The sequence below is a fragment of the Tursiops truncatus genome, chromosome 2, assembly GCF_011762595.2.
Source record: "Tursiops truncatus isolate mTurTru1 chromosome 2, mTurTru1.mat.Y, whole genome shotgun sequence".
Taxonomy (NCBI): domain Eukaryota; kingdom Metazoa; phylum Chordata; class Mammalia; order Artiodactyla; family Delphinidae; genus Tursiops; species Tursiops truncatus.
Genome location: NC_047035.1, coordinates 99,429,542 through 99,457,489, shown reverse-complemented (window position 1 = coordinate 99,457,489; position 27,948 = coordinate 99,429,542). Strand labels below are relative to the sequence as shown.

The 27,948-nt window shown below is 38.4% G+C and overlaps 1 protein-coding gene across 2 annotated transcripts in view; it reads left to right on the top strand.

Moving 5' to 3' along the window:
• Positions 1-149: 149 nt before the first annotated feature.
• The window catches only part of ZNF280D (zinc finger protein 280D), a 293,092-nt gene continuing 265,293 nt past the window's right edge, over positions 150-27,948 (top strand). For both annotated transcript variants that reach the window (XM_033851717.2, XM_033851716.2), the window contains exon 1: positions 150-1,184. The gene's annotated coding sequence lies outside the window, so the exon portion shown is untranslated. The remainder of the gene's footprint in view (positions 1,185-27,948) is intronic.

Genomic DNA, 27,948 nt, shown 5'->3' with positions numbered 1-27,948 from the left:
CCCCTCCCACTGCAGGCTCAGCCTCCGATTTCCGCTGATCCCGACTGGAGGGAGCCCGGAATCCAATTACGTTTCCCAAGGGAGCGCAATCCACCCGTCTGGTCGCGAGGAGGGGGCGGGGGTCGAGGAGCCGCGGAAGACGCCCCTCCCCCGCCGCCCGGGCCTCTGGGCCCCCGCAGCCCCGGGCGGGGTAAGCACAGCCTTGGAGGGGCACGCGGCACCGCCGCCGGGACTATTTGTCCTTCCGCGCGGGCGCTGAGGTCCGGATTCGAAGTCGACCCGGCTGAGTGGCAGGAGATTAGCCAAGGGTTTCCCCCGCCGCGCGCCCCCGGCCAATCGGCGCTGCGCGGGCGGTGCTCGCGGGCCGCGTACACGCGCATTCCAGGATCCACGCCTCACACTCGCGCACGCTCCCCTTCCCGCCCCGCCCTCCCGGCTCCACGCGCGCGGCTTCTCGCGGCCTTTTCCCAGGACTGGGCCTGGACCGTGGCTTCTGGGCCTCTCGGTGCTGCTCGCCAAAGTGAAAGTGAAATGAGGAAGGACGGCCGAGTGGTCTGCAGGAGAAGAGTAATTAGTGTGAACCATCTGTGTCAAGGTTCACATTAAGCCTCACCACCCTCAGGGTCGCTTAAAAGACTGGAGTGAAACTACGGAGACTGTCGTTGAGGAGGAAGAAAGAGGACAGCCCTCCTGATTCTTTAGAGATTGGGTGGAGAACTCTTCCCATATCATTGAGTGTTCTCTAGTCAGAGGACTTTAAACTGCTGGATTTCTCACTTGGTTTTCAGCTGTGGTCAGAACACTTGATATAGCCTTTCTCCCTCTGGGGGGAAAGAAAACAACATCCTCTCCTGCACACATTGTCAGACTCATGAGGCCACAACTGACATACATGCTGGAAGGAGAAAGTGCTCTGTGGTGCCTTGTTTTCTCTTTTGAATTACGTCCTCCAGAGACTGTGGCTGACCCTAGGCCCATGGCGTTCCTGCATGTGATTGACGTGCGTGATTAGCAGGCTAGTGAGAGAACCAGGGAAATTGCTGTCAAAACAATTACATACAGGGACATCAGAACAATGGCTTGAGAGCCCCCAGGGACTTAGAGACCATCCTAGCTCTGCCACGCATGCCCTCTGGGACCGTGGCCAAGTCACATCATCTCTTTGTGTCTTCGATTTCTTCCTGGTAAGTTAAATAAAACTATTCTACCACTTCCAATTTCAAAGTATATTATTAAAATAAACAGATAACTGAGGTGAAAACATTGAAGGTTTTGTTTTGTGGGGGAAGGTGGTGGTAGTTGAAAGACACTCTCTGAACAGAAGAGTCTGTAAAAGGAAACGGTTGGACCTTGAGCCCACAACCTGCTCATTAAATTAAACTTAATATACATGTATTGACACTAACTGTAGATGCGGAGTTCTAAGCTTGGTGCTGTGTGGTCTTCATAAGAGTTCTGTATGTTTATTGAAAAAAATCCTCGTATTAAGTGGTGCCTTGCAGTTCAAACCTGTATTGTTCAAGGGTCAATGCTAACTCCTGCATTCAGACCTTATCCCATACCTGTGCCAGTTCCCATCATTAAGTCTTGACCATTTTAATTCTGTTTCTGCTCAAGGGCCACAAAGCCTTGCTAGATATTGGTACAGAAGGGTGCTGTGCTTGTTGCTCCCCACTTGAGCCTAAGCTGTGGCTTGGGGTTCAGACACACCTGGGTATGTCTGAGGAACAGATGGGGCAGGGCGCCAGAAGCTTGTTTACTGGAGTGAATGAGGAGCTTCCTGAGACAGAACATGTCCTCAGGAAGAGTCAAACACACTGAGCTTGAGCCGGAAACAAAGACTAAGTCTTGAGAAGGGAGAGGTCCCTTTACATCCAGTCCTGTGTCTCCTGGCCCTTGTCTGAGTCCAGTAGTAGTGGGGAAGGGATAAGAAGATGGAGACTATGGGTAAAAGCTGAAATATCTGTTTCAAACTTTTCAAGTCCCGCATTTCACATTCATAACACATGCTCTCACCTTTATTAGAAAAGTCAAGCTATCAATGTAAGTGCAAGCAACAGAAAACCAGACTGGAGGTAGCTTTTGAAAAATAAGGAATTTATTATCCCATCAAATAAGAAGTTTGGAGGAAGGTGGTTCCTTTACTGGTTAATTGAGTAACTCAAGTATGTCGCTGAGGCCCCAACTAGATTTCTTCTTTCTACTCTGGCATCCTCAGACAATGGTAATTTCTCCTGCTATCTCCCTTCAAGGCAGCATCATATCTTCAGCATTTCTTGGCATCAAATGCAGTCAAGGGAATCCAACAAAGAGGGATATTGTCTCCCACTTCTTTCTTTCTGTCTCTGTCTCTTTCATAATAAAGGAAGGTTAACCTTTCCTAGAGGCCTCTAGTAGAACTGAGTCCCATTGGGCAGACTTGTGTCAAACACACATCCTAAACTAATTACTTGTTGAAAGAACGATGCCAAACATAATCTACCCTGCATACTGGGAAGGGAAATTACCTTCCATGAGCATGCAGGAGGGTGTAATGCAAACAATATCAGATTTTGCAAGGAAAGAAATTAGGAAAAGTGGTTGCGGCTTAGGTCTCAAAAGTTTCCTTCATTTTTCTTTTTCTCTACTTCAAAATGTTTTTGTATCTACTCTCCTTCATTACTTCTAAATTTTTAAATCTTCCTTCATATTTTGTCTTTACTAGTTCAATGGAGAGGTAATCTGGCTCCATTTCAAGACTTGGCCCTCCGTCTAGCTGTCTATCTAAGACCTTGCTCTTATCCTAGCCACTCACAGTGGTCCCTAAGCCACAAGCCATCACTTGCAGGCTGTTCTACCTAGCACTCCATTAGTGAGAATTAGAGGAGATCTGAAGCCCCTTTTGTTGTCTCAGGAGAATCCAGGTTGAAAGATGCAAGAACTCATCTAAATCCTATCAGGTGAGGGTGGAGAGGTGAGGAACTAGGGCAAGCTTCTTCTTTCCCAGCAGAGTTCTTTACCCAGAACTTTTATGTCTGGCTCAGCAATCTGTGAGTGCCACGTGGTATCCTCAGCTACTCGGTTTCAGACTGCTTCCATTTCACCTTCTCCCTCCCCATTAGTACTGATCTCCTGGAGATTGGGTCCCACTCTACTATTCCAAGTCACAATCTGCAGGAACTCTGATAATGGCTTGAACCTGAAACTTGTTCCATTTCTTCCCTATACTCATATTCATTCATTTATTTCATTTAACAAATATTCAGTGTTGACTCTTTTCCAAGTATTGTGTTATGTGCTGGGAAGATGCTGGTGAATAAGTCAGAGTTCCTTGCCTTCAATGAGTTTACATTCTGGTGGGGAAACTTGGCATGAAATTCCAGGTTATCTCACAGGGACCAGAATGGAAGTAAAACGTTGAAAGCAAGGCCGAGTCATTAACTCTGCAGCATAACCCCTGTTTTAATCCTTCACAAACAGCTACCATTATTAGTCTAAATTATTTTGATCTTTACACAGCTCAAAACATATCACATCTTTTCACAGAGGCCATTGTTTCAGACAATTACAGTTTCCAACAATATAAATACCACATAGGGCAGGGCACTTATGGTACAGTAGGCTTTATTAATAACATGCCTTGTCAGCTGAACAGGCTAGGCTATAGATGGATAATTACAGCAAAAATGGAGGCTGTATCTGATACAAGTTTATGTATCATCAGAGTTGTTACCCTATCTCTGCTCACAGTCAGGGACCTGCCAGATCTTATTCAGCAGAATGGTTTGGAGATGCAATGTCAGAGATAAAAATATTTACTGTTGCTTACCTTCCTTTGGCTATGCTTGCCTGAGGATGTATAGTAAAAATCAAATTTTAAATGTTTTCAAAATTCATTCAGGTTTGTTATTCCTACTTCATTTATAGTAGAAAATACATTCTCCAAAAAAGTGCTACACTATATTGAAAATAAACCTGCTTATATATTTTCTACTAATAGCACTTCTGCTTCAGAGGGTGCCATGGACCCTCAGTGTCTAATTTATCTTGACAGTGTCTGAAGTGGAAGTAAACTGATTCAGACTGCAGGTCCTGAAATATGAGTTAGGGAAGGTGGATATAGCACAAGTGAAATGAGAGCATTTAAATGAAATATGAACTCCAGTCAATCTGAATGAATTCCCATAGCACCTCAGTCCAGGAAAAAACCTGTAATGGTCTTAATCCTTACTCAAGCCATGACAAAGTGCATGACCCTAAGTGAGGCAGTTAATTAATTTCTGTGTCTTGGTGTCCCCATTTTTATGACAGGGTTAATCAGACCTGTAGTGCACCTGCACTTGAGTTCAGAAGAAAAGAGAATTACACGCTTTCTAAAATGTAGCTGATAATTATCAATCAGTTATCAACAGGAATTTATTGAGCCCTGCATCTACCCATTATTATACATCTAGGGCCTAGCAAGTACCCTACACATAAATGCTAAAGAAATCTTTGTTGCCTGAATGAATGAGAAAATAAATCAATGAGCCATCAACTACTGCATGCCAGGTCCTTTGCTATGGAAGACTCGAGATTCATCCCTGCCTTTAAGGAACTAACATTCTAGTGAAACAAGACATACACAGATAAAAATATACTTAACAATTAAGGTATGAAATGCCAAATGAATGTTATAATCCATTATCTTCAAACTAGAATTTCCGGATTCTTAGCTTCACTATGAATTCTTCCTTAAAATTGACCTACTTGAGAATATGCCTAGGAATATTGCATAGAAATGTTAGAGGATGTTTAATAAAAGACTTTAAAATATAGAAATCTATTTCATTAGGATAATAGTCTGTAAGGAAGTGGAATTGAAATATAAGTTCAAGGGAGAAAAAGAAAGACATAAAACTGTTAAAGAAGGACTTGTTTATATTACTTCTTTTTGTATTTTTATTGAGGTATAACATCCATACAGTAACATACACAGACCAGCACCTAAATCAAGATATAGGTGATGCCCTCCCGTCATGACCTTTCTCAGTTAATCTCCTTCTTCCTTGACTCCAGAGTTAACCATTATTCTGACTTCATACACTATAGAGTACTGTAGCCTGTTCTTGGAAGTTGTGTAAGTGTAATCATATGGTATGTTCTCCTTTGTTCCAGGCTTCTTTTGTTCAACATTATGTCTGTATGATGCATCCATTGTTGCATACATCAGAGTTCATTCTTTTTAATTATTGCAAAATAGCTATTCTCAAAGTGGGGTCTAAGAACTCCTGGAGGGGGTACCTCAGAGTTTTCTGGGGGTTCCATGGGTCAAAATTATTTTCATAACCATTTAGGGTTTTATTTATTTGCCTTTTTCAGTGTGTTGACGTTTTTGTCGATGGTACAAAAGCAATGATGGTTAAAACTCCTGGCACCTTGGCATGACTATTTTTTCCTTAGATTCATACTCTTTATGTCTTTCTGAAATATCTTTGCTTAACCCAAGGACATAAATATCTTCTGTGATACTCTTTTCTATAAGTTTTATGGTTTTAGGTTTTACAAGTAGGACTATGATCCATTTTGAATTAACTTTGGCATATGGTGTGACTTTAGGATTGATAGTCCCCCTGCTTTTTTAAAAAATATATGGATACCCAATATCCAGTTGTTACAGTACTACTTATTGGAAAGACTACTCTTTCTCCCTTTTTCCATTAAATTAACTTGGCAGTTTTGTCAAAACACTCCCTCCTGCCCCACATACACACACACACACACACACACACACACGTGTGTGTGTGTGTGTGTGCGCACTCTGTTTCTTACTTTGTATTCAGTTTCATTGATCTATATGTCTATCCTTTCACCAATACCACAGTTTGGGGAGAATTGTTATGTTAACAATATTGAACCCTCTGATCCATGAAGGTTGTATATCTCTCTTTTATTTAGATATTTTTTACTTTCTTTTAACTGTGTTTTGCAGTTTCCAATATAAAGATCTTTTGTTAGACTTATTCATAATTTTTTGGTGATATGGTAAATGGAATGGCTTTTAAAATTTCATTTTCCAAGTTTGCTGTTAGGATATAAGGATATATCTTTAATGTTTACTTTTAGCAGATTCTTCTATATGAACCCTGTATCCTATGACCTTGCTAAATTTACTTACGGATTCTAGTAACTGTTTTCTAGACTCCCTGTGATTTTTAACACAGGGAGTGATTTTTAATAACACAGGGAGTGATTTTTAATAATCATATAATTTGCAAATAGAGACAATTTACTTCTTTTTTATCTTAGTGTCATTTATTTCTTTTTCTTTCCTTCTTACAATGACTAGGACCTCTAGTACAAAGTTGAACAGAAGTAGTTATAATGGTATATTTGCCTTGTTCTCATTGTAGAGGAAACAATTCTATCTTTCACCATTAATTATGCTATAGATGCCATATATTCATTTGAGGAAGTTCCATATTATGCTTGGTTTGCTGGAAGTTTTTATCAGGAATAAATGTTGGATTTTTTCAATGCTTTTTCCGTATCTATTAAAATGATCATATAGGTTTTCTCCTTTTGTCTGTTACTATAGTGAATTAACAATTGAGTTTAAAATCTTATACTAATCTTGTGTTACTGGGATAAATCCTACTTAGTCTTGAAGCTTTATTCTTTTTTTATACTATTGACTTGGTCTGCTCGTGTTTTGTTAAGGATTTTGCCTCTGTATCCATGAAAGATATTAATCTATAGTTTTTTATACCATCTTTGTCAGGTTTTGGTATTATGCTTATGTTGGTGTATTAGTTTGCTAAGATTGCCATAACAGAATACCACAGACTGGGTGTCTTAAACAACAGAAATTTCTTTTCTCACACTTCTGGAGGCTAGAAGTCCAAGATCAAGTTGTGGGCAGGTTTGGTTTCTCATTAGCCTCTCTCCTTGGCTTGCAGATGGCTGCCTTCATTCTGTGTCCTCAGATGGCCTTTTCTCTGTGCAAGCACATGCCCCTGGTGCCACTTCCTCTTCTTTTAGGGGCAACAGTCATATTAAATTAGAGCCCTACCCTAACAGTATCACTTTAACTTAATCACCTCTGTAAGGACCTTATTTCCAAATATGGTTATATTATGAGGTAATGAGGGTTGGGAGTTCAACATATTAATTTTCTGGGGGATGCAATTTAGCCCATAACACTTGGCCTCATAAGATGAGGTGAATAGTGTTCTCTCCTCTCTTTTCTGAAAAACATTTGTATAACTGGTGTTTTCACCATTGAAACTGTCTGGCCCTGGAGTTTTCTTTTGGGGAAGGTTTTTCATAATAAATTCAATGTGGTTATTAGATGTAAGCCTATTAGATTTTCTGCTTTTCCTTGTATATATTTTGATACAATGTGTATTTTAAGAAATTTGTCTTTTTCATCTATGTTGTTGAATTTGTTGGCATAATGTTGTTCATAGTGTTCTCTTATTATTTTTCTAATTTCTTAAGATCCATGCTGACAGCCTCTTTGTTTTAAACTCTTGTTTTAAACAGTCATGCCTATTTTAAAGAACTGAAGAAGAAAAAAATCAAAATTCATTTGGTTATTATGGATGCTTGGCTTTTCTGTATATAATTTAAAGTTAGTTTGTCATTTTCTATAAAAAGGCTGGGATTTTGATTGAGAGTGCATCGAATGCATACACTTGTCTGGGGAAAATTGCCACCTTAACAATATTAAATCTTTAGATCCATGAACATGGTATATCTCTTTGTTCATTTACATCTTCTTAAGTTTCTCTCATGGATATATTGCAGTTTTCAGGATAGAAATCTTGCACAAATTTTGTTGGATTTATTTTTAAGTACTTTATATTTTTTGAAAATTATATTGTTATTTACATTTCAACTTTCAGTTGTTAATTGCATATATTTTTATATATTAGCATGGTATCCTGTGAACCTGCTAAACCCACTTATTAATTCTAGCAGGCTTTTTGTAGATCTTTCTGAAAATTTTTAATGTATATAATTATGTCATCTGTGAATAAAGACAGTTTTTTTTTCCTGTCCAGTTCATATGCTTTTTTTCTTTTTCTTCTCCTACTACACTAACTAGATCCTTTTTTTTTTTTTTTTTGCGGTACGCGGGCCTCTCACTGCTGCGGCCTCTCCTGCTGTGGAGCACAGGCTCCGGGCAGGCAGGCCCAGCGGCCATGGCCCACGGGCCCAGCCGCTCCGTGGCATGCGGGATCCTCCCGGACCAGGGCACAAACCCGCGTCCCCTGCATCGGCAGGCGGACTCCCAACCACTGCGCCACAAGGGAAGCCCATGACTAGATTCTTGAGTACAGTATTGAATAGAAGCAAGGAAAGCAGATATCCTTGCCTTGTTTTCAGTCTTTGGAGGGAGTCTTTTATCATTAATTATGATATTAGGAATAACTAGTAAATTTACTAGTCTTTTATCAGGTTGACGAAGTTCCCTTTTGTTCCTGTGTTGCTGAGATTAGTGCATGTCTTCTTAATATTCTTTGTCATTAAATGGGAAGTACACATAAATTACTTCTGTGTATGTATGTATGATGATTGTCTCAGGAGAAAGCACTCGTGCAATTGAGTTGTGAACTGAAATGGTCGCTTTTCCATAGAACACCATTTTTACCTAAAAGAACCAAAACAAAGTATGATTACTCAGACTTAGATATTTGGCAGGTATTTTGTCAAAAAAAATTTTGTGAGCCTGCTCCTGCAAGGCAAACAACTGACTGTATTTGTGGACATTGTTAAAATTTGCATTTCCAGACAAAAATTAGAAATTTGGAATGTTTATATTCACTTAACATCCTCCCAGTACTTCATGACATTTCTGTTGAGATTGGTGGTGATATTAACAAATGTGACTTTTCTGCTATACCATGAAGTGTGTCAATATTTGGAATATTTTGGCGAACCAATATTTTAAGAAACTACCACTTATCAAGTTTTTTTTAAAATTAATTAATTAATTAATTTTATTTTTGGCTGCTTTGGGTCTTTGTTGCTGTGTGTGGGCTTTCTCTAGTTGCAGTGAGCAGGGGCTACTCTTCGTTGCGGTGCGCGGGCTTCTCATTGCAGTGGCTTCTCTTGTTCTGGAGCACGGGCTCTAGGCGCACAGGCTTCAGTAGTTGTGGCACACAGGCTCAGTAGTTGTGGCTCGTGGGCTCTAGAGCGCAGGCTCAATAGTTGTGGCACATGGGCTTAGTTGGTACGTGGCATGTGGGATCTTCCTGGACCAGGCTCGAACCTGTGTCCCCTGCATTGGCAGGCGGATTCTTAAATACTGCACCACCAGGGAAGCCCACACTTACCAAGTTTTGATGTAGTATTAAAGAAGACTGTTGGCAATTTTCTGAAAAGGCTACTGGAATAATCCTTCTCTTTTCCACTATATGTGTTTGTGGGGCCAAATTTTCTTCATATACTTCAACCAAATAACATATTATGACTGATTGAAAACAGAAGCAGATATTAGAATCCAGCTGTCCTCTATTAAGCCAGACTTAAAGAGATTTGCAAAATCTAAAGTAATGCCATTTCTTCTTATTAATATTTTTGTTTAGAAAATATAGTTGTTGTAAAATTATGTACATTAATATGTAATGGATTTATTATTGTTACTTTTTAATTGTGGTAAAATCTACATAACATAAAATTTACCATTTTAACCATTTTTAGGTGTATAGTTAAGTGGCCTTAAGTACATTCACATTGTGTGCAACTGTCACCACCATTCTTTTCCAGAACTTTTTTTATCTTCCCAAACAGAAACTCTTTAACATTAAACAAAAGCTCTCCATTTGCCTCTCCCCTGAGCCCATGGCAATGCCATTTGATATTCTGTCTCTATGAATCTGACTACTCTAGGTACCTCCTATACATGGAACAATATTTTTCCGTTTGTGTCTGGATTGTTTCACTAGCATAATGTTTTCAAGATTTATCCATGTTGTTACTTTTATTTTAAAAATAAATTAATACAAAATTTAAAAAATCTCTTGGTCTTAATTTTTAATATGACAAATATTGATAGAAACACCCAAATAGACTAAAACAATTTAGTGTCCTCGATTAAGTTTTAAGAGTATAAAGGGGTCCTGAGACCAAAATGTTTGAGAACCATTGCTGTATAATATCTCTGTGTATGTATGCTTGTACGTACCATAATTTATTTACCCATTCTACTGCTGAGGAACAGTTAGTTGATTTGTCTTCAGCTTTTAATTATTATTGATAAAGTTGTTACGAATATTCTTGTACATATCCTGTGGAGGACCTCTATACCAGTTTCTCTCTAGGAGAGAAGTCTAGGATGTCTAGGAGTGGTATGGCTGAATCTTTGTACCTTTTTATTTATTTTTAATAAATTTATTTTATTTATTTATTTTTGGCTGTGTTGGGTCTTTGTTGCTGCGCATGGGCTTTCTCTAGTTGTGGTGAGTGGGGGCTACTCTTTGTTGTGGTGTGTAGGCTTCTCACTGTGGTGGCTTCTCTTGTTGTGGAGCATGGGCTCTAGGCACACAGGCTTCAGTAGTTGTGGCATGCGGCCTCAGTAGTTGTGGCTCGCGGGCTCAGTAGTTGTGGCTCACGGGCTCTAGAGTGCAGGCTCAGTAGTTGTAACGCACGGGCTTAGTTGCTCCGTAGCATGTGCGATCTTCCTGGACCAGGGATTGAACCTGTGTCTCCCGCGTTGGCAGGCGGATTCTTAACCACTGCACCACCAGGGAAGTCCCTTTGTGCCTTTTTAAAATGGATGGTGGTAGATATGAAATCTCTATTGTATTTAGGTCCCATTGGATACATTTCAAAGAATATCATGTAATAGATTTATTTTAAATGCTAATATTTACAATATGTAGGATGTTTATCCTTTGCATTTGTTTCAACTTATGACTACAAATTTTAGATGTCAATTTAAACATGTGTGAGGGCATATATCATTTAAATACATTAGTTTAGGAGGTAAATGAGCAAAGTGTTTTGAAGATTACTAGACAGTAGACCCTTTAGGAGTTCAGAAGAAGTACAAGATGATTGAAGGTTGGGGAGGTTTCTTTCTCTGTCCCTCCTTTCCTCCCCCTTTGCTCTCTTCCTCCTTACTTTTCCTGTTATCTGACAAATATTTACTCAACAACTACTATATGCCAGGCACTCTGCTAGACATTGGGGATATGGCTGTGGACAAGACAGACAAGGATTTGACTCATAGTCTAGTGAGGGAAACAATCCACATGAAAACAAGCTACTGAAATGACTAAAAATTGTGTTAAATATGAAAGAAACAAATGAGTCTTATGATAGGGGATAGTGGTGGCATAGGCTGTTATGTCAGGTGGTTATGGTGGCCTCATGTTGGAAGAGCTAACTGTGCCTGAGAGCCAAGGGAAGATCATTCCAGCAGAGCCTCATACATACTAAGAGCATTAACAAGGCTTTGAAGAAGAAAAAGCTTGGAATGTTCCCAAAACTAAAAGCAGGCCACTGCGAGGCAATTATATAAAGACTTTGAGTCTTTATACAAAGAAGCTCCATAGTTAACCCTTGAAGATGTCTGTACACAAATATATAGTTAATATAAACTGTATAATAAAGTAATAATAAAATTTAGAAAACATACTGTTGGTCATCTTTGAGAAGTGATAGAAGTGAACAAGCCTCTACTTTCCCCTGAGGACAGAGACAAGGAAGGAAGGTTCAGGAAAAAACAAAAAGTTACTTTATCTGCATCAGTATCAGCACTGCTATCATTCCAGGCAAGAGTCAGCCCATTGAGAAAAAGATTGTATTTTGTTAATTTTTGTATCTCCAGTACCCAGCATTGTGCTTGATCTGAAGTATATGCTTACTTCATGTATGTTTTAAGGGAGGGAGAAACTGGAGCTAACATTTTTATTTAGTTCCAACTCCTGTACTGGAGCCAATTAAACAAAATTAAAAGACAAATAGAATCTAGGGGGGAAAAATCCAGCATCTGCAACAAACTATAGGTTGATGTGCTTAATACACTTTATAAATTGGCATATTGGTTAAGAGCATATTCTGGAGTGAGAAAGATATACTGCAATGAAGGCAAATTAGGGATAGGGTGAGTGTTTAGCTGGCCAAGGGAAGTCAGAACTTAGAGAAAGAGAGACAGACAGACAGAGAATGAATGAATGAGAATGGGAATATGATGGATCTGTGATGTCTGTGAAGATCATTCCTAATTTGGTGCCCCTAGAGCTGGCCTTCAGATGTTCCTTTACCATATTTGTCCTCTTTTTCTGATCTCATACTGAGGGTGAAAATATAAATGGAAGAGACATATCCCTTCCAAACTGTCCAGCCTCAGAGACAATGACAGAGGCATGAGTAATCTGTGAATTGATAACTCCCTGAAGTGCATACTATCTCTTAAAAAACTTAGTGGTAACTTGTGCTGACACACAAGTATATTGTGTGTATTTATTATAATAATTATATTCATTACGTAATATACTCCTCTTAATTTTGAAGAGGAAATGAACTAATTTTTGCACTATGTGATTTTTCCAGTTTCAACCAAGCTAACTTCCGACAAGTTAATTTGTTCAACAAGATTGGGTACCGTGTAGGTGCCTCTGGTACAGGGGTAGCAGATACAGTAGGGGTGAATAAAACAAGTGAAGTCTATGACTTTATAGAGCTTTATACTACATGGGAGTGAGGTAGGACAGGTAATAAAAAGATAAGAAAATAAATAGCATAATAGAATGAGACATAATGATAGCTTTGGGGAAGAAAAATAGAGCAAGGAAAGGAGCTCAATTAATGTGTGATCAGTGTTGGGAGAAGCAAGGTGGGGCAAAGAGTGATGGGAGAGCTTGAGTCCAGCCAAGAACTCACTGCCATGAGGAACCTGACCCTACCCATCCTTACAGTTCCCAGGCTGATTTTCACTTAATCAGTGTGAATTTGTCAGGGCAAGACCTGGAAATCAAATGGTAATAATAGCTGGTATAAATGCCTGGAAATAAAAATGTCTCAAATGTCATCAATTTCTACCTGTGCTTTCCAATATGCTGACAAACCAACAGCTGAAGTTAAAAAATACAGTACCAGGGCTTCCCTGGTGGCGCAGTGGTTGAGAGTCCGCCTGACGATGCAGGGGACATCTCTACTTCAATAGCCCTAGTTAAAAGATGTCATTATATCTTGCCTAGTCTACTGGGAGAACATCCTAAGTGGTCTCCCTTCCCAGTGCATGTGAGCCAAGGCTGCTGGGCATAGAGGGAGTTGAGGCCTTGTTGTGAGCATGAGGCTCAGAGTGCATGGTGTGTGCATTGGAAGGACAACGCTGAGGTGGTCACTAGACCTGAGCTGGGGTCTGGAAGGTTGCTGAGGGACTGTGGGCAGTTGGAGTAGAGCCTGAAGTCTCTCCCCACACATCTGCACCACTAATAGATGGTGCAGCAGGAACTAGAAAAAGCAGTATGCAACAATCAGGAACCAGGAAGAGAAGCTCTCTTCCTCCTGCAAGGTCCCTCCTGTGCTCTTTATAGATAAAGTTTAACGTACTCATTGTAAGGGAGAAATGTTGCAGAGCAGGTACTGAAGGGTGAATTTAGAGCTGAGAGGGAATAGATTGATAACTGGCACAAACTCTTTCGAAATAATAAATAAATCTTAGTTATCTTCACAAGTCACCGTAGTATAAGACTTATTATTACCTTCTTTCTGGGATTATTCATAGATTATTTGTGGAACTGGAAATTAAATCTAGAATGTTCAATTTCCATGTCTTTGTTCCCATTCTTATGTGTAGTTTCTTCTTTGAACATCATTGATACAATTAATAACAAAAAATCCAACAATATATGCCAGAAATGGAAAAAAGATGCCTAGGCACCAAGTATCTGGGTCCCTGAGGCCACATATAGCAAATGCTTGGGTGGAGGGCTGGACATGGGCAGCAGTGCTTGATGGTTTGATAATTAAAGAAATGCTTTTTTCAAACTGATATTCTCCAAAGAATAAGAGTCTATATACTTTCCTGTGTGAATCCCTCTGTAAGAGCAGAACTAGGCTGAGCCCAGATTAGTTCATCACAATAGACACCTAGCAAAAAACAAGTCTCTAAGGGTTATGCTAGGGGAAGGTAAGGTTTGAGGGAAGATTTAGGACGGGGGTGTTTATTTGTGTCCCTCCAAAATTCGCATACTGAAACCCTAACTCCTAGTGTGTCTGTATTTAGAGATGGGGCATCTAAGGAGGTAATTAAGGTTAAATGAGGTCGTAAGGGTGGGGTTCTGATCTGATAGGATTAGTGTCCATATAGAAGAGATACCAGAGAACTGCTCTTCACCCTCCACCACCATCCTCATGCACTCACCAAAGAGAGGCCATATGAGCACCCTGCAACCCAAGGGGAGAGCTCTCACCAGACATGAACCCTACTGGCATCTTGGTTTCAGATTTCTAGTCTCCAGAACTGTGAGAAAATAAATTTCTGTTGTTTAAGCCACCCAGTCCATGGTATTTTGTGATGACAGCCCTATCAAACTCCTACAGGAGGTTAAGAGTAAAAGGCACTATCTGGAAAGGGCAAGCTGGGGGCGGGGGGTAGAGTGCCACAGACAGGCAAGGAGCAGCATGAGTTTTCCAGACACTTGTGTATTTTGGGGGTAGGGGAAGAGACATGGTGAAAGAGGAGAGTGGAAGAACAGCAAAAAGAAATTCTTTCACTATGCTACCATTTTGCTTAAAACTGGCCTTTTTAGCCAGTGAAGGGAAGTGGGCTCAGGGTATCCCCAAAACATATTAACACCCTCACATTTTTCTACTTGGCTTTAGAATTAGTTTTTTTTTTACTTTCATCTGAATATAAGTCTATAGCAGTTTTCTTTTTTAAATAATTAATTAATTAAATTTTTATTGGCATAGTTTAAATATTATATGTTTCAGGTGTGCAACATAGTGACTCACAATTTTTAAGGGTTATACTCCATTTATAGTTATTATAAAATGTTTGCTATGTTCCCTGTGCTATACAATATATCCTTACAGCTTATTTATTTTATACATAGTAGTTTATACCTCTTAATCCCCAGCCCTATCTTGACCCTCCCCCCTTCCTTTCCCCACTGGTAACCACTAGCTTGTTCTCTGTATCTGTTTCTTTTTTGTTATATTCACTAGTTAGTATTATTTTTAAGATTTATAACAGTTTTAAAAGTAAGTATCATAAAGGCTTAACTCAGGAGAAGTCAAGAAACTAGCTGTCATTCCATGTAGAGTGCAAGGTCTAAGACCTACTTCCAACCATTAAGCTTCTCCTATATAGAAATGGAACCTCAACTGCCCACTTGGCTCTCCTTAATGAAGAGGAAGGTGGAAGATCCTTTGCACTTGAAAGGACTTCTCTACAGAAGAACTCAACACAGGATGTAGAGATATCCATGAGATCGTGAATTAGGGATAAACTCTCAGTAGTATTCTGATATCAAACCAGCAGATGCTCAGTGAAGCACTGAATGATCAAATGTGGTATAAAGTAAATAAAGTGTTAAAAATAAGCTTTGTTTCAGACTCTTTTCTACATTTGGTTTTCCCAGAGACATCTTCACTATCCCTCTTCATGAAACTGTGGCCAGTTCAGTAATGCATCCTTAAATTTATTTTCCCTCCTTTTCTGCCTCCTTTGCTTATTTCCTCACTCTTGATGTCCTCAGATTACAGACCTCTCAATGAAGTGCTAGTCCTAAAACTTGCTCAGACTCTGTTTCCTAGATGATCCAAGCTAAGAAAGTAGCCAAAACAGTATCAAAATGAGTGCTTAAGATATTTCGTAAATAAATGAGTCAAAATTTGCTACAGATACAGAAATGTGAATAATTATCCTTTGGTAAAACTAAGAATTCTTGGCAATAAAAAGCACTAAAATTGAGATCTTAAAAAAAGAAACAAAAAACTTCAGCATTTATGACACTGACATTTTTGGAGAATACTTCCTTTTGTATAGAGTGTTCATTATTTGGGATTTATCTGATATTTCCTCATGATTAGATTCAAATTATACATATCTGGCCAGAATATTACATAATGATATTTTGTCCTTCATAGGGTATTGTGTCTAGAGAGACATGATGTCCATAATATCACTGTGTTAGTGGTATTAATTTTGATCATCTGGTCAAGGTTATACTTTTTTAAAGTATGCTCTTAAATATCTCTATTTTTTCCATTTATAACCTTGTCATAACGTGACAGCACTACAACACTAGCAGGCTTTATTATTGCCTCATGTTCCACCCCATCACAACTACCACTAAAATGTGAGCACCACAGAGGCGAGGATTATTGCCTCTTTTATTCACTGATACAAATATTCCAAGCACATGGTACAGTGTGTAGCACATATTTACTGAATGAATGAGTAAAAAGATAATTCTGATTAGTAAAAATGTCTAATAACACAATTTGTTATAAAAAAATTCTTTATGACAAAACATTATTACAGCCATGTTAATTCAGCAGTCCATGGTTATAGGATATAAGAACAGGCTGGAAAATATATGATTAAGGATAATTTAAGCCCTCCCTCCCCATTTTAGCCAATATATCAAAACTATCAGTTGCAAAACTGATTTAGGATGCATTGAAAATTCCCCTTATCACTCTCTGGAAGTAATACTAATAAAAATGATATGGCTAAAACATGAGTAGAAGGAGGAGGTATGAAAAGGAGAGAATGAATGTTACATGAACATATCTAGATATTACTCACCAGTGCTGAACTTGATCGTAGGAAGACAGGCCTCACTTTGCATAGTTCTGACATGCACGATTTCCTGTTACCATGGTTTAGTTAAATAACCTAGTCCTCCAACATCACAGTTCACATTTCAGTTACCATGGTTCAGTTCAGCCCAGTAATTGCATAAAGTACAAACTTTGTTGCTAGCTCTTCAGTCCACAAATCACTATGTAAATAACAGATGCACACCATGATCAGTGACCAATCACGCCACTTACTTCAGTCTGTCAGTGACTGGTCACTCTGCATCTGTTATTCAGTTCACAGATAGAGCAAAAGTGTGTAGTTGTGTTACCATCTTGTCTCCAAGTGATAAATCCACATGACATTTTACAAAAATGGACAATCAGAAGAGAGAATTGGCCAACAGAGATGAAAGTACAGCAAATAACCCAAAGTGACATTGCTGGAAGTGAATTTTGTATCAAACATAAATGGAATTATAGAATAAATAGCTGACAGTGGGAATGTTGACACTGTCACCATTTGAGGGACTCTACATATGCTGCCAGAGGAACTTAGTGAAGGCACATTTATCAACATAAAGAAGGAAAGTAGTTGTGACAAAAAGGATGAAGATGTCCCAGAAGTAATACAGGCCAAACAACCTCCACGTTAAGGGAACTTTTGGAGATATTTCACAAAATGAATGTGCAAAGGATAAAAGGTTGGAAGTTGATCCAAACTTAGGAAGGAGTATGACAATTCACTAGGGCATACGAAAGATCTTCGCTCCCTATACAGTAAGTTATCAGCAAGAAGAAGGCAAGCAGTGTTGAAAATACTCGATACATTTTTAACAAATAAAACACTTTAATTCTCAATGTTTCTAGTGCCTTAAATTCCAATATTCTAGGTAAATAATAGCTTTACTATTTTTCTGTTCTCTGTACATGTATAACTGACAGAGTTTCACAAAAATTTTAAAACTCATGAAGCAATCATAATTTTTCCATTATTTAAATCACTTTGCATAATTTCATCTTGCATGCTTATTTTTTTGGTTCTGCATTGCCATGCAAAATAAAGATTGCCTTTATTGTATTCAAGGTAAAGTGCAAGTTAAATGCTCAGAAATGAAAAACAGAAAGTTCTTACCATAGGCATGATCTGAAGAAAATTAAGAATCACTGAGTGAAAATGATAAGCTGTAGACGTTAGCCTCCCACTTGGATCAATACCAAGTCTGTATCTCTAGCTTGGGTTTCCAAGTGTTTCTGGGTGTTCCACCAGCACCTCACATATAACACATCCAAAGCTGAACTTCCTCTTAACCCTGCCACCTACCAAAAAAGCCCCAAGTAACTTGTTTTTCTGTAATGAAGTATCAGTCAGGATTAGTTTCGATGGCTAGTGACAGAACCTGAAATAATTGTAGCTTAAATAAGGTAAATATTTATTTTTCTATCAAAATAAAACTTCAGAATTAGGCAACCCAGGACTAACATGGTGACTCACCAATTATCAGGAATCCATATTTTTCTTCTACAATCTTTTATCACAAAGTGTCTATCTTCAAGTTACCTCATGGTCACAAACTGGCTGCTGGTGCTCCAAACAGGCAGAAAGAAGGAAGGTAAAGAAAAAGTGCTTGCCACCCTGCTGAGTCAGTGTACTTTAGAGAATATTCATGGATGCTCCCTGCTAAGATATCTGCTTATGTTTTGTATCATTATGTCTTATTAGACAAAATTTGTAGAGTGGCTATTAGATAAGCAGTTAGTGGTTTTTGTCAGGCACCATTAATGATTCAATCATTCACCTAGGCATCAAGCCAGAAACTGAGAGATTATCTGAAATTCTTCTATCTCTCCCATTGCCCATATCCATGGTTAGTTTATTATACTACCTAAATTTCCTTCAAATTTGAAACTCTACTTTTTTCTTTAAAGCTCCATTGCCTAAAATAGTGCATGACACAAACTGCTGTGTTTATAAATGTTTGTGGAATGCTAATTCAGTGACTGCTTTTCATACAGCTGGGGGAAGTTACCTCAGTGAACTTTAAATTGGGTCTCCAAATAATATTCAAAGAGTATTCCTATTATATTATAAAGTGTAATTCCTGGAGTTCTTTAAGTCACAAAGTAGTTTCCTATTCTCTAACACTAGTAGGATTTGAATTAGTTATTCAACTATAAAAGTATAGAATGTGGGCAAACATACTCCCTTCTTTAGTATTTAATTTTTCTTAATTGTATTATTTTGTTAATAGCGGCTGTCTCTTGTACTCTCTCCTCCAAGAGACCTCTATGAGCTGTTCCTCAGCATGCCCACAGCACAAGCATATACTCATACACACACACACACACACACACACACACACACACACAGAGAGAGAGAGAGAGAGAGAGTGATGGCCTCAAAAGTCTTGTTCCTTAGCAAGCCAAATGTCAAACATCTCAGTGGCAGGTATGAAAAACAATAAGCCTGTCCCTGCTGAGCCACCTGCTGAATATTCCATATGCCAGGTGCTAATTTTAGGAGAAAGAAAGGAAAATTTAAAAATGTATTCTCTTTTCATTGCTCCACAAGAGCCTTCTTTCCTTTTCTCCTCAAGCAGCTGCAGCAAAAGCTTACATGAATGCAAAATGAAAGCAGTACTAGAAACAAGACATAATTTAGAAGAATTCACCAGATGACTTAAACAAATAAACCTATTGGGTTAACCTTATTGTTCTGGAGAGAATAAACAGTGTGACTGGCCTTGGATTGATGGAATTCACTGGAACAGAGCAGGGCTGACAAATTGGGATAAAATATTTGGCAATTGTTCTTTATCTTGGGACAAATGACCAACGTACTTTAAATTCATTTCCTGCATCTGGTGAGTGGGTGGCCAGGTCTGCATCCTACCCCTTGTAGCCAAAGGGCATTTCTTGACATTGACAGGTTGGCCCCATTTGATTAGGTTTTCTACAAAACAATGTACATTGCAGATCATTTTCAAAATATTTTTGTTTCTCCAGTACCTGACATTTTGGTATAATTGAAGATCTCGGCAAGCTCTGAACATGCTTGGAAAATGGGTTGTTTTGACAAGCTAGAGAATAGACTATTTGCCAGCAATCTGCAGGCCAGAGCTTTAATAGTGGTCATATTGCAAATGCTATTTTATCTTCACCTATAAAATTTTCCTTTGTAGCTCTGAATATTTCAATTGCTCAAATAATTTATCTTAACACAGCAGCACTGGGAGGGGACAGTGGGAGCAAACACATAGAGATAATTGTTGCAATTTCTTATTATATTTGAAGTCATAATTTCATTAAGTTAGGTTTTCAGATTAAAATTTCCCACAAAGTTGAAATCATATCAAGACAAATATGATTCTGTATACTAATAAATTGGATGTGCAGAAATTCAAGTATCCAGAAGTTATGAAACAAGGGATCAATTAGATATACAAAGGCTAATGACTTACATTAGAAATATCTTAGGCCTCGAGACCCTGGTTCAAGATGGCAGACTAGAAGGACGTGCGCTCACTCCCTCTTGCGAGAGCACCAGAATTACAACTAACTGCTGAACAATCGTTGACAGGAAGGCACTGGAACTCACCAAAAAAGATACCCCACATCTAAAGACAAAGGAGAAGCCACAATGAGATGGTAGGAGGGATGCAATCACAATAAAATCAGATACCATAACTGCTGGGTGGGTGACTCACAAACTGGAGAACACTTATACCACAGAAGTCCACCAACTGGATTGAAGGTTCTGAGCCCCACGACAGGCTTCCCAACCTGGGGCTCCAGCAACGGGAGGAGGAATTCCTGGAGAATCAGATTTTGAAGACTAGCAGAATTTGATTGCAGGATTTCAACAGGACTTGGGGGAAACAGACTCCACTCTTGGAGGGCATACACAAAATAGTGTGCACATTGGGAACCAGGGGAAGGAGCAGTGACCCCGTAGGAGACTGAACCAGACCTACCTGCTAGTATTGGAGGGTCTCCTGCAGAGGTGGGGTGTGGCTATGTCTCACCGTGAGAACAAAGACACTGGCAGCAGAAGGTCTGGAAAGTACTCCTTGGCGTGAGCTCTCCCAGAGTATGCTATTAGCCCCACCAAAGAGCTGGGTAGGCTCCAGTGTTGGGTCACGTCAGGCAAAACAACCAACAGGGAGGGAATCCAGCCTCACCCATCAGCAAACAAGCAGATTAAAGTTTTACTGAGCTCTGCCTACTAGAGCAACAGCCAGCTCTACCCACCACCAGTCCCTCCCATCAGGAAACTTGCACAAGCCTATTAGGTAGCCTCATCCACCAGAGGGCAGACAGCAGAAGCAAGAAGAACTACAATCCTGCAGCCTGTGGAACAAAAACCACATTCACAGAAAGATAGACAAGATGAAAAGGCAGAGTGCTATGTACCAGATGAAGGAACAAGATAAATCCCCAGAAAAACAACTAAATGAAGTGGAGATAGGCAACCGTCCAGACTAAGAATTCAGAATAATGATAGGGAAGGTGATCCAGCACCTCGGAAAAAGAATGGAGACAAAGATCAAGAAGATGAAAGAAATGTTTAACAAAGACCTAGAAGAATTAAAGAACAAACAAACAGAGATGAACAATACAATAACTGAAGTGAAAAATACACTAGAAGGAATCAATAGCAGAATAACTGAGGCAGAAGAACGGATAAGTGACGTGGAAGACAGAATGATGGAATTCACTGCCGGGGAACAGAATAAAGAGAAAAGAGTGAAAAGAAATGAAGACAGCCTAAGAGACCTCTGGGACAACATTAAACGCAACAACATTTGCATTATAGGGGTCCCAGAAGGAGAAGAGAGAGAGAATGGACCCAAGAAAGTATTTGAAGAGATTATAGTTGAAAACTTCCCTAACATGGGAAAGGAAATAGCCACCCAACTGCAGGAAGCACAGAGAGTCCCAGGCAGGATAAACCCAAGGAGAAACATGCTGAGACACATAGTAATCAAATTGGCAAAAATTAAAGTCAAAGAAAAATTATTGAAAGCAAAAAGGGAAAAACGACAAATAACATACAAGGGAACTCCCATAAGGTTAAAGGGAACTCCTGTAAGGTTAACAGCTGATTTCTCAGCAGAAACTCTACAAGCCAGAAGGGAGTGACATGATATATTTAAAGTGATGAAAGGGAAGAAGTTACAAGCAAGATTACTCTACCTGGCAAGGATCTCATTCAGATTTGATGGAGAAATCAAAAGCTTTACAGACAAGCAAAAGGTAAGAGAATTCAGCACCACCAAACCAGCTCTACAACAAATGCTAAAGGAACTTCTCTAAGTGGGAAATACAGGAGAAGAAAAGGACCTGCAATAACAAACCTATAACAATTAAGAAAATGGTAATAGGAACATATATATCGATAATTACCTTAAACATGAATGGATTAAATGCTCCAACCAAAAGACACAGGCTTGCAGAATGAATACAAAAACAAGACCCATCTATATGCTGTCTACAGAGACCCACATCAGACCTAGGGACACATGCAGACTGAAAGTGAGGGAATGGAAAAAGATATTCCATGCAAATGGAAATCAAAAGAAAGCTGGAGTAGCAATACTCATATCAGATAAAATAGACTTTAAAATAAAGAATGTTACAAGGGACAAGGAAGGATACTACATAATGATCAAAGCATCAATCCAAGAAGAAGATACAACAATTATAAATATATATGCACCCAACATAGGAGCACCTCAATACATAAGACAACTGCTAACAGCTATAAAAGAGGAAATCGACAGTAACACAATAATAGTGGGGAACTTTAACACCTCACTTACACCAATGGACAGATCATCCAAACAGAAAATTAATAAGGAAACAGATAGATTTAATTGATATTTATAGGGCATTCCATCCAAAAACAGCAGATTACACTTTCTTCTCAAGTGTGCACTGAACATTCTCCAGGATAGATCACATCTTGGGTCACAAATCAAGCCTCAGTAAATTTAAGTAAATTGGAATCATATCAAGCATCTTTTCTGACCACAACACTATGAGATTAGAAATCAGTTACAGGGAAAAAAATGTAAAAAACACAAACACATGGAGGCTAAACAATACGTTACTAAATAACCAACAGATCACTGAAGAAATCAAAGAGGAAATCAAAAAATACCTAGAGACAAATGACAATGAAAACACAATGATCCAAAACCTATGGGATGCAGCAAAAGCAATTCTAAGAGGGAAGTTTACGGCAATACAAGCCTACCTCAAGAAACAAAAATCCCCAATAAACAATTTGTCCTTACACATAAAGGAAGTAGAGAAAGAAGAAAAAACAAAACCCAAAGTTAGCAGAAGGAAAGAAATCATAAAGATCAGATCAAATAAATGAAATAGAAACAAAGAAAACAACAGCAAAGATCAATAACACTAAAAGCTGGTTCTTTGAGAAGATAAACAAAATTGATAAACCATTAGCCAGACTCATCAAGAAAAAGAGGGAGAGGACTCAAATCAATAAAATTAGAAATGGAAAAGGAGAAGTTACAACAGACACCGCAGAAGTACAAATCATCCTAAGAAACTACTACAAATAACTCTATGCCAGTAAAATGGACAACCTGGAAGAAATTGACAAATTCTTAGAAATGTATAACCTTCCAAGACTGAACCAGGAAGAAATAGAAAATATGAACAGACCAATCACAAGTAATGAAATTGAAACTGTGATTAAAAATCTTCCAACAAACAAAAGTCCAGGACCAGATGGCTTCACAGGTGAATTCTATCAAATATTTAGAGAAGAGCTAACACCCATCCTTCTCAAACTCTTCCAAAAAATTGCAGAAAAGGAACACTCCCAAACTCATTCTATGAGGGCACCATCACCAGACAAAGATACTACAAAAAAAGAAAATTACAGACCAATAACACTGATGAATATAGATGCAAAAATCCTCAATAAAATACTCGCAAACAGAATCCAACAACACATTAAAAGGATCGTACACCATGATCAAGTGGGATTTATCCCAGGGACGCAGGGATTCTTCAGTATATGCAAATCAATCAATGTGATACACCATTTTAACAAACTGAAGAATAAAAACCATATGATCATCTCAACAGATGCAGAAATAGCTTTTGACAAAATTCAACACCCATTTATGATAAAAACTCTCCAGAAAGGGGGCATAGAGGGAAGCTACCTCAACATAATAAAGACCATATATGACAAGCCCACAGCAAACATCATTCTCAATGGTAAAAAAACTGAAAGCATTTCCTCTAAGATCAGGAACAAGACAAGGATGTCCACTCTCACCACTATTATTCAACATAGTTTTGGAGGTCCTAGCCACGGCAATCAGAGAAGAAATAGAAATAAAATAATCCAAATTGGAAAAGAAGAAGTAAATCTGTCACTATTTGCAGATGACATGATACTATACATAGAGAATCCTAAAGATGCCACCGGAAAACTACGAGAGCTAATCAATGAATTTCGTAAAGTTGCAGGATATAAAATTAATGCACAGAAATCTCTTGCATTCCTATACACTAATGATGAAAAATCTGCAAGAGAAATTAAGGAAACACTCCCATTTACCATTGCAACAAAAAGAATAAAATACCTATGAATAAACCTACCTAGGGAGACAAAAGACCTGTATGCAGAAAACTATCAGTCACTGATGAGAGAAATTAAAGATGATACAAACAGATGGAGAGATATACCATGTTCTTGGATTGGAAGAATCAATATTGTAAAAATGACAATACTACCCAAAGCAATCTACAGATTCAATGCAATCCCTATCAAATTACCAATGGCAATTTTTACAGAACTAAAACAAAAAATCTTAAAATTTTTATGGAGACACTAAAAACTCCCAATAGCCAAAACAGTCCTGAGGGAAAATAATGGAGCTGGAGGAATCAGACTTCCTGAATTCAGACTATACTACAAAGCTACAGTAATCAAGACAATATGATGCACAAAAACAGAAATATAGATCAATGGAACAGGATAGAAGGCCTAAAGATAAACCCACGCACCTATGTTCAACTAATCTATGACAAAGGAGGCAAGGATACACAATGGAGAAAAGACAGTCTCTTCAATAAGTGGTGCTGGGAAAACTGGACAGCTACATGTAAAAGAATGAAATTAGAACACTCCCTAATGCCATACACAAAAATAAACTTGAAATGGATTAGAGACCTTAATGTAAGACTGGACACTATAAAATTCTTAGAGGAAAACATAGGAAGATCACTCTATGACATAAGTCACAGCAAGATCTTATTAGATCCACCTCCTAGAGTAATGGAAATAAAAACAAAAATAAACAAATGGACCTAATGAAACTTAAAAGCTTTTGCAAAAGAAAGGAAACTACAAACAAGACGAAAAGACAACCCTCAGAATGGGAGAAAATATTTGCAAATAAATCAACGGACAAAGGATTAATCTCCAAAATATATAAACAGCTTATGCTACTCAATATTAAAGAAACAAATAACCCAATCCAAAAATGGGCAGAACACCTAAATAGACATTTCTCCAAAGAAGACATACAGATGGTCAAGAAGCACATGAAAAGTGCTCAACATCACTAATTATTAGAGAACTGCAAACCAATACTACAATGAAGTTTCATCTCACACCAATTAGAATGGGCATCATCAGAAAATCTACAAACAACAAATGTTGGAGAGGGTGTGGAGAAAAGGGAACCCTCTTCCACTGTTGGTGGGAGTGTAAGTTGATACAGCCACTATGGAGAAGAACAGTATGGAGGTTCCTTAGAGAACTAAAAAGAGAACCACCATATGACCCAGCAATCTCACTACTGGGCATATACCATGAGAAAAGCATAATTAAAAAAGATACATGCACTCCAGTGTTCATTGCCACACTATTTACAATAACCAGGTCATGGAAGCAACCTAAATTCCCATTGACAGATGAATGGATGAAGAAGATGTGGTACATATATACAATGGAATATTACTCAGCCATAAAAAGGAACAAAATTGGGTCCTCTGTAGAGATGTGGATGGATCTAGAGACTGTCATACAGAGTGAAGTAAGTCAGAAAGCGAAAAACAGATATCGTATATTAACACATATATGTGGAACCTAGAAAAATGGTACAGATGCGCCGGTTTGCAGGGCAGAAATTGAGACACAGATGTAGACAACAAACGTATGGACAGCCAGGGGGGAAAGTGGCTGGGGGTGGTGGCGGTGTGATGAATTGGTAGATTGGGATTGACATATATGCACTAATATGTATAAAATGGATAACTAGTGAGAACCTGCCTTATAAGAAAATAAATAAAATAGAATACAAAAATTCCAAAAAAAAAAAGAAATATTTTAGGCCTCTTTTGCTGTGTATTACTAACTGTGCCCCACCTCCAACTCTCATTTCCTTTAGTTTAGAGGCTCTTGTGACTGCTTCTCTATATGTGACTGCTCCTTTTTTTAAAAAAAGTTGGTGCTTCTCTGATGTTTCCCCATCTCCTCCTAACATTTCTATTTATTCATTCTAAAAGCCAGACATTTTCACAAAATGCTAATCAATTAAAAATTATTGTTTATTCCTTTAGTATTTCTGCTAACTATAAATGTACCCTAGGCATTTTAATTTCAATTTGGGGGCTTATTTTGGAGAACATTTGTTAGTTTTTCAAAATTATATTTGGATATTAATTTTTTCTTTATTTTTCAATCTGATTTTATGATTGAAGACAGAAGGTCTTCTTTCTATTTTTTAATTAATTTATTTATTTTGGTTGTGCCAGGTCTTGGTTGAGGCAAGGGGGCTCCCTAGTTGCAGTTCACCAGGTCCTTAGCTACAGCATGTAGGCTCCTTAGTTGTGGCTCCAGGACTTCTTAGTTGTAGCATGAGAACTCTTAGTTGCAGCATGCATGTGGGATCTAGTTCCCTGACCAGGGATCGAACCCCAACCCCCTGCATTGGGAGCATGGAGTCCTATCCACTGTGCCACCAGGGAAGTCCCCAGAAGGTCTTCTTAAAGGACTGCTTTTCCCCATAAAAATATTTATTTTAGCAAGAGCAAATACAGATTTAAATGAGAGGAGCCTCTAGTTGACCTTCAACTGATGGTCACAATTTTGCAAAGCAAAGGAGCCAATCAGCTCTCACTCTTCTACCTCACATCTTCCCCACTTACTGCTGTGTGCTGTTGGGCTAGTTATTTAACATCTCTGGGCCTCAATTCCTTTATCTGTGAAAAGTGGAAGGTACTTTATGTGGAAAGTAATAGTACCTACTCCTACAGTAGTTGTGAGGATTAAAAGAGTTAATGTGTTCGAAATGCTATGAACCATACCTAGCATATAATAAATGTTCAAAAATTTTAGCTATTGTTATTTTATCACTATTACCTCTATATAGATACTTTTTTCTATTCTTTCTACTTTTCTTTCTCCTTCCCCTTTCCCCTTGTGAGGGAACAAGTTATTTCCAACCATGCTAGGAGATTAAGAAGTGTGATCTGGAGCTGTAGTTACAGTCTAGTTCTTTTTATAAAACAAGATGTTTAAATCCCAAAGAAAAGGAAGTCCACCAAGACTGCCGTATTGCACAACTCTAGGAGGCGCCATGCACCTTGTAGTCAGAGTAACTGCTATCCCCAAAATTATGCACTATCCCCAAAATTATGCAGTTGATGATCCATGCAGCCATACATGGTAGTTCTGAAGCCCACCATTCAGTCACTTTAACTTTTTTACTTTTCCTCAGTTTTTGTATTGTTTTCTTTTTCATATATATGTAAGTATGTATACTCACTAGATGACATAAACACATTAAACCTTTACACATTGGTTCCCCTATATGCCTTTTTTTTTCCTTTCCAAAGGTTTGATATTCAAATGGGAGTTGTATGTGTTTGTGTGCATAGAAGCTTATATTCACACCTATGTGAAGTATTAACAGTCATAAAAATATAAGTAATAATATAAAGAATAAATTATATTTACTAGGACTGAAAATGCTCATAATTTATAAATAGGATTGCTTTTTCTTACTTTTATGAGATGATTACAGCTGGATCAAAGCAAAGGATTTGAATAGAACCAAAACAATAAATTAATTGACCACTAAGTGATAGGGGCCCTTAGTATATTTCCTACCACTAAATCACAAACATAGGCAAGCTGGGATAAGCCTGACTCACCAAATCTTTCAATGA